Below are 8565 nucleotides of genomic sequence, written 5' to 3'. Positions count from 1 at the left end.
GGGCACCATGATCATTCTTAGAACAACAACAACAATATATATATATATATATATATATATATATATATATTGTCATATGATTTCTTTTGCTAAAGTAACAATCTATTCACAATGTAAAGTATGAATCAGAAACTTCATTGAAAACTAGCAAACTATAATCTCAATCATTGAAGCAATTGCAATTTGTCATAACATTGAAAAGAGTCAATATAAGAGCTTTTTAGCAAGTCCACAGACTCAACTATTGTTTAATCTTTCACAATTGCTAACACTCACGCGATACTTATGGGTATGAAGTTTCAATCGGACACAGAGAAAGAAAGGGGCTTACAGTTTTGCCTCCCAACCTTTTACCTCAAGGGTAATGTAAACAATAATACTTTATGAAAACCTACATCCAATTGGGTATATATATCAGGATCTTTCCAACACATAGTGCTTGCCAAAGGATAAAGTGTAAAAAGGAAAGGTGAAGATCACCATGACTCTTGTATAAGGTATAAGACAAAAATAACAGATAGGCCCTTCGCGGGGGGAAGGAGAGGTTGTCATGTGCTTTTATGGTTGGATGCACAAAATCTTAATGCAAAAGAACTTCACTTTATATTGCCACTTGTGATAGGGACCTTTATTATGCAGTCTGTCGCTTTTATTTCTTCCATATCACAAGCTCGTATAAAGCTTATTTTCTCCACACTAATAGATCATACATATTTAGAGAGCAATTGTTATTGCTTGCAACAATGACAACTTACTTGAAGGATCTTACTCAACCCATAGGTAGGTATGGTGGATTCTCATGGCAAAACTGGGTTTAGGGGTGTTCAGAAGCACAAGTAGTATCTCTACTTGGTGCAAAGGATTTGGTTATCATGAGGGGGAAAGGCAAGCTCAACAAGTTGGATGATCCATGACAATATAATTTATTTCGGATATAAGAAAACATAACCCATTACGTTGTCTTCCTTGTCCAACATCAACTTTTTAGCATGTCATATTTTAATGAGTGCTCACAATCATAAAAGATGTCCAAGATAGTATATTTATATGTGAAAACATCTCTTTCTTTATTACTTCCTATTAATTGCAACGGTGACCAAAACTATGTTTGTCAACTCTCAACAACTTTTATTCATCATACTCTTTATATGTAGAGTCATTACTCTCCATAAGATCAATATGATCTTTTTTATTTCTTTTTATTCTTTCTATTTCTTTTATTCCCTCAAGATCATAGCAAGATAGCAAAGCCCTCGACTCAAAACTAATACTTATTATATATAACTCACGGACTCGATTACATAGATAGGGATCAACACAAAAACTCAAAGCTAGATCATACTAAACTTTATTATACTAGATCAAGATATAACCAAAAGGATCGAACTAAGAAAAACGGTAAAGATAGAAGTGTGATGGTGATACGATACTGGGGCACCTCCCCCAAGCTTGGCAGTTGCCACGGGGAGTGCCCATACCCATGTGTTTATGTCTCTTTCTTCGGGGGTGGTGATGATGGACTTGTTGATGATGTAGGCTTGTTGTCCATCTTCCAAGGCATAGGCTCACCATCATAGAAGGATGATCGATTCTCCGAGATCCTCAAATCTGCAGCCAAACTCATCTTCTTGAATCTATATTCATACTCACAGTTTTGGTTTCACAGGTCATAGATCTAGGCTTGGAGGTGCTCAATTTTCTCGTGAAGCTTGAAGATTGTCTCCCCAATGTTCTTGGCATCCAACTTGTGGTTGTTGGTGAACTCCGCGATCATCATGTGGTTGGTGTTGAGTCCATGTTCCACCATCCCTTGGCACTTGAAAACTTGTTGCTCCATTGCTTTGAGTCTTGTCTCCACGCTTCTGGTCCTGCTTGGTCCCTCAACATCGCGGATGTGCAGCACCCCCTCATGCATCTCAATAGTTTAAGGGTGTTGCAGCACCTCCGCGAGGTAGGGGTTGATGACCTTCTCGAAAAACTTGTCCTTGGGGGCGCTTGAAGACGTCATGATGATCTAGATCTGTCAGAAAAACAGCTCGAAACAAAAGCAAAGGATTTTATTGTGGTAAGGTGGTCAAAACCTTCGGGATATTATATAATGAATTTTTACCAACTAAAAGAAGTATCGTGCAAGAAAACGGAGTCCGGAGGGCACACGACGTGCCCACGAGGCAGGGGGTAGGGCGCGCCCTCCACCCTCGTCGATGCCTTGTGTCTCCTTCGGACTACTTATTATTTTCCTAATTTTTTAAATATTCGAAAATAGAGAAAAATTGCTATTAGAACTGTTTTGGAGTCGGTTTACTTATCGTACCACATACCTATTCCTTTTCGGAGTTTGAAACATTCTGGAAAGTGTCCCTTATGTACTCCTCTGGGGTTACAGTGTCAATAACATTGGTTTCAACATTTATGGGATTACCTGAGATATAATGTTTGATTCTTTGACCGTTCACCACCTTCGGATTTGTGCCGTCGGCGTTGTTGATTTTGATGGCACTGGAACGATAGACCTCCTTGATAACTTAAGGACCTTCCCATTTAGAGAGAAGTTTTCTTGCAAAAAGTTTTAAACGAGAGTTGTATAGCAACACATAATCACCTACATTCACGCTTTTGTATCCTTTTGTCATGCTATCTTTTAACTTTTTCTTTAAATAGTTTGCGTTCTCATAGGCATGGGTTCTCCATTCATCAAGTGGGCTAATGTCAAATAGTCTCTTCTCACTGGCAAGTTTGAATTCATAATTGAGCTCTTTAATAGCCCAATATGCCTTGTGTTCTAGTTCGAGAGGTAAGTGACATGCTTTTCCATAAACCATTTTATACGGAGACATACCCATAGGATTTTTATATGCAGTTCTATAGGCCCATAATGCATCATCAAGTTTATTGGACCAATTCTTTCTAGATCTATTAACAGTCTTTTGCAAAATTAATTTAGGCTCTCTATTACTCAATTCTAGTTGATCGCAAGACTATGGATGGTATGGAGATGCAATTCTATGATTAACATCATACTTAGCAAGCATTTTACGACAAGCACCATGAATAAAATGTGAACCACCATCAGTCGTTAAATATCTAGGGACTCCAAACCTCGGAAAAATAACTTCTTTAAGCATCTTAATAGAAGTGTTATGATCAGCACTACTAGTTGGAATAGCTTCTACCCACTTAGTAACGTAATCTATAGCAACTAAAATATGTGTATACCCATTAGAAGAAGGAAAAGGTCCCATATAATCAAAGCCCCAAACATCAAATGGTTCAATAACAAGTGAATACTTCATAGGCATTTATTGATGTCTACTAATATTACCAATTCTTTGACATTCATCACAAGATAAGACAAACTTATGGGCATCTTTGAAGAGAGTAGGCCAATAAAAACCGGATTGCAATACCTTATGTGTAGTTCTATCTCCAGCGTGGTGCCCTCCATATGCCTCGGAGTGACACTTGCGTAGGATCCGTTCTTGTTCATGCTCAGGTACACAACGTCTAATAACACAATCTACTCCTTCTTTATAAAGGTGGGGGTCATCCCAGAAGTAATGTCTTAAATCATAGAAAAACTTTTTTCTTTTGCTGGTATGTGAAACTAGGTGGTATAAATTTAGCAACAATGTAATTAGCATAATCACCATACCATGGGGCAGTACGAGAAGCATTTATGACCGCTAATTATTCATGAGTAAAGCTATCATCAATCGGTAGTGAGTCATCAAGAACATTCTCTAACCTAGACAAGTTGTCTGCAACGGGGTTCTCGGCTCCCTTTCTATCAATAATATGCAAATCAAATTCTTGTAGCAAGAGAACCCATCTAATAAGTCTAGGCTTAGCATCTTTCTTTTCCATAAGGTATTTAATAGCAGCATGATTAGTGTGAACAGTTACTTTGGAATCAACAATATAAGGTCTGAACTTATCACAAGCAAATACAACTGCTAAAAATTCTTTTTCAGTAGTAGCATAATTTCTATGGTCACTGTCTAGAGTTTTACTAGCATATTGGATAACATTTAATTTCTTATCAACTCTTCGTCCTAGAATAGCACCGACAGCATAATCACTAGCATCACACATAATTTCAAAGGGTAAATTCCAATCAGGTGGCTGAACAATAGGTGCGGAAATCAAGGCTTTCTTAAGTATTTCAAATGCTTCTACACAATCATCATCAAATACAAAAGGAAAATCTTTTGGTAAGAGATTAGTCTTTTTTTGCGAGGGGTTAAGAGATTAGTCAGAGGCCTAGAAATTTTAGAGAAGGCTTTAATGAACCTCTTATAAAAACCGGCATGACCAAGGAAACTTCTTATACCTTTGATGTCCTTAGGACACGGCATCTTTTCAATAGCATCAACTTTAGCTTTGTCAACTTCAATACCTCTTTCAGAAATTTTATGCCCCAAGACAATACCTTCATTAACCATAAAGTGGCACTTCTCGCAATTTAAAACAAGATTAGTTTCTTCATCTCTGCAAGACTCGATCAAGGTTGCTTAAGCAATCATCAAAATAAGTTCCATACACGGAGAAATCATCCATGAAAACCTCAACAATCTTTTTACAAAAGTCAGAGAATATAGCAGTCATACATCTTTGAAAGGTAGCAGGTGCATTACATAAACCAAAAGGCATACATCTATAAGCAAAGGTACAAAAAGGGCAAGTAAAAGTGGCCTTATCCTGATCCTCTTTTGACACATGTATTTGAGAGAAACCAGAATAACCATCTAGAAAGCAAAAATGCGTATGCACTACAAAAAAAAGACACATCCGTGACATTTTGGGCCGAACGGAAAAATTTCCTGTCATACATATGACACTTCTATGACGATAATTGTGACAAAACCAGGTATCATCATAGATGTGGTGGGCTCGTACTTCTATGACAAAAAATCATGATAGAAAATGGGCTTTTCGTCCTGGGCGGGCCGGAGATGCAGCTGCATGACATTCTTTGGGCCGTCCATGACGGAAAAAACCGTGGTAGAAGCGAGGGGAGGAAAATTTCGGGAGTTGTCGGTTACGGTGCGAGGTCAGGGGCGAAGCAATCCGCGTTTCTCTCGTACGTACCCGCATGTGTGCGAGGCATTGGCTCGAAATGAAGCCGAGCGAGGCGTTGGGCTCTAACTGAACCCGAGCGATTACACTGCAGGCTACGCGTTACTGAACCCGAGCGATCGATCGATGGCTGTTAACTGAACCCAATGGAGCGATTCCTTCGCTACTACTGCTAACTGAAGACGATCGATTGGATGAATAGTGAGCGTTGCCGGGGGGTTGGATGAACAGTGAGCGGTGGCATTGCCTCTGGATGAACAGGAACCCGTGGTGTGGAGGGCTGGATGAACAGTAGACAGTGGAGGGGTGGCCGTGGAGGGGTGTTTGAACAGGACCCCATGGTGTGGAGGGATGGATGAACAATAGACGATGGAGGGGTGCCCGTGGAGGGGCGGTTGAATAGGACCCCGTGGTGTGGAGGGCTGGATGAACAGTAGACGGTGGAGGGGTACCCGTGGAGGGGTGGTTGAACAGTAGCCGGTGGAGTAGCGCGCGGTGGAGGCTGGATGAACAGGAGCTCGTGGAGGCTGGAGGAGGTCGACGGTGGAGATGAATAGTATCCTGTGGAGTCCCGTTTTGCGGTACGCCACACCCCTCCCCCCGTTTCGACCGTAGCGCTCCAACACAAGTTCGTTTCGTCCGATTTGCGGTACACCACACCCCTCCCGATGAATACGACCCCCGTTTCGACCGTAGCGCTCCAACACAAGTCCGTTTCGTCCGTTTTGCGGTACGCCACACCCCTCCCGATCAAGAGGACCCCCGTTTCGACCGTAGGAGGTCTGTTTCCTCCGTTTTACGGTACGCCACACCCCTCCCGATCAACAGGACCCCGTTCCGAATGTAGGAGGTCTGTTTCCTCTGTTGTGCGGTACGCCAGGCCTCGTTTCCATCGCCTGTTCCGTCCAAGCCCTCCCGATGAACGCGACCACGCATTCCGTTCCGACCCAGCCGGTTGGCTCCCCATGAACACGACGACGACGATGTTTCTCCGTTCCGACCCAGCCATGTATGTATGCGCGATAGGCGTTAGAGACCCTGCCCGTATGTACATATGTGGCCGTATTTTCTTTCTTGCACCCTCGCCACTGTACGTACGTGTACATGCTACGTGCGCGCCTCTACTACGACATGTGCGCGCCTCTACATCTACGGCACGTGCGCGCCTCTACATCGACCAGTATGTACGTACACGTTCGCGACCAGAATGACAACGCGACGTACGCTTCGACCAGGTGGGTCCCGACTGTCAGGCACTTCCTTGTGTGGGAAGATGTAGCTGGTGGGTCCCAGCAGTCAGGGGGGCGAATCATTTTTTTTTGCCCGGACGCACTTCCTTGTGTGCGAAGATGTAGCTGGTGGGTCCCAGCAGTCAGGGGGTGAATCGTTTTTTTTGCTTGGACGCACTTCCTTGCGTGCGAAGGTGTAGCTGGTGGGTCCCAGCAGTCAGGGGGGAAATGTTTTTTCGCGAAATATGGTGGCCCGTCCGGTGGGTCCCCGCTGTCAGGTGGAGGAATAATTATTTTGCGCGTAATAAGGAGGCACTTCCTTGCTGCGACCGTGGACCCAGCTGTCAGCCTCTCCACGTATAGTCCACGTCCAATGGAAGCCGTTCCTTGACCACGTTGACCACGCCGTGCCGAGAGCACCAGGGCAGTGGACGATGGCGAGGCCTAGGAAGGGGACGACGCGGAGCCAGGGAAGACGCGGCAGTGGATGCCCACGCGTAGAGGAGTACAAGGGTTCACTGGTTCGCTGCGGTGTGAGGCTGCCGCCGCTGCAGAATAACAGGGGGTGTGGGTGAGTAGAGGGATGGCCTGGCCAGCGGTGGGAGTAGTAGGGGGCGGTGAGGCCTCCACCACATCGCAGGCGGCCATGGGAGGAAGGAGCATGAGGCACGATCGGTGCTGGCTTGGGCGGCTAGAGCAAGAAGACCAGAGGTTGAAGAAGCACTACGGCCGTTGGATGGACATCGTACGGTCACTGGAGCTAGAATCGTGCATATTGACTTAGTTGACAAAGCCCTCCGTCCCCGTCAACTTAGTAGGCCCACAAGTCAGCCTGCCACTATACTGGGTCCCAGCTAACAGGGGGAGTATTCATTTTTTTGTGCGTAATAAGGAGGCACTTCCTTGCGTGCGAAGATATAGCTGGTGGGTCCGAGCTGCCAGTGGCGGTAACGTTTTTTTCGCAAAATACTGAGGCCCTTTCAGTGGGTCCCTGATGTCAGGTGGACGAATCATTATTTTGCGCGTAATAAGGAGGCATTTCCTTGCGTGCGGCCGTGGACCCAGCTGTCGGCCTCTCCACGTACATTCCACTTCAGATGCATATCAGTCGTTGACCAAGTTCACCAGGCCACGCCGAGAGCACCAGGGCGGTGGACGATGGCGAGGCCTAGGAAGGGAACGACACGGAGGTAGGGAAGACTCAGCAGTTGTTTCCCACGCGGAGGGGAGTACGACTGAATGAGGGTTTACTGGTTCATCTGCCGTCGCCTGAGAATAACAGCATGTGTGGGTGAGTAGAGGGATGGCTAGGCCAGTGATGGGAGTACGGTGGGGCGGTGAGGCCTGTGCGGCAGCACAGCCGACCGCGGGGAGGAGGGAGCAGGAAGTCCCGCCGGCGCTTGTTTGAGCGGCTGGAGAAGGAAGAGCAGAGATTGAAGAAGCACGACGGCCGTTGGATGGACATCCCAACCGTCACTGCTTGTGCATCAACCTTTTTTTAGGAAAGCGTCAAATCTGTCGAAAACAGCATACAGCCAATCTGCCATTATTTCTAATAATTTACAACCCATTTGCTAATTCTTAAGGTTTTTTTGGAGCCCATATTCTTTTTGTTAGCATTACAGCCCATATTGTGGCCACGGTTAAAAAATTATAAGAAATTTTGCATATTTCGGTGCAGTCCGAACTGTTTTTAATCCGGAAATTTCGACTCACATTCAAACTAATTTTAGAAATAAATGTATATCAATATAAAATCCAACAAATTCTCCATGCATAAAAATTAATGTAATTTAAAATCTTGAAATGAAAAAAATATTTGAAACTAATTGCCGGTTTGATGTGTTTTAAAAATGTACAACCCATTTCTCATTACTGATGGGCCATTTTCTCGGCCAGCCGAATGAAAAGCTCTCCTCGTCTAGAAAGATTTGCAGCCCAACAGGCCTGACAAAGCGACTTAATTGGCAAATCACAAAAAAACTGGGCTGTGGCCGTGGACCCAGCTGTCAGCCTCTCCACGTACAGTACTCTTCCGATGGAAGTCGTTCCTTGACCACGTTGACCATGCCGTGTGGAGAGCACCACGGCGGTGGACGATGACGAGGCCTAGGAAGGGAACGACGCGGAGCCGGGGAAGACGCGACAGTGGAAGCCCGCGCGGAGAGGAGTACGAGGGTTCATTGGTTGGGCTGCGGTGTGAGGCTGCCATCGCCGCAGGGCCTGGCCAGTGGTGGGAATAGTAGGGGGCGGTGAGGCC

Source organism: Triticum aestivum, chromosome 5B (assembly GCF_018294505.1).
Source record: "Triticum aestivum cultivar Chinese Spring chromosome 5B, IWGSC CS RefSeq v2.1, whole genome shotgun sequence".
Lineage (NCBI taxonomy): Eukaryota > Viridiplantae > Streptophyta > Magnoliopsida > Poales > Poaceae > Triticum > Triticum aestivum.
This window is presented reverse-complemented; position numbering follows the sequence as displayed.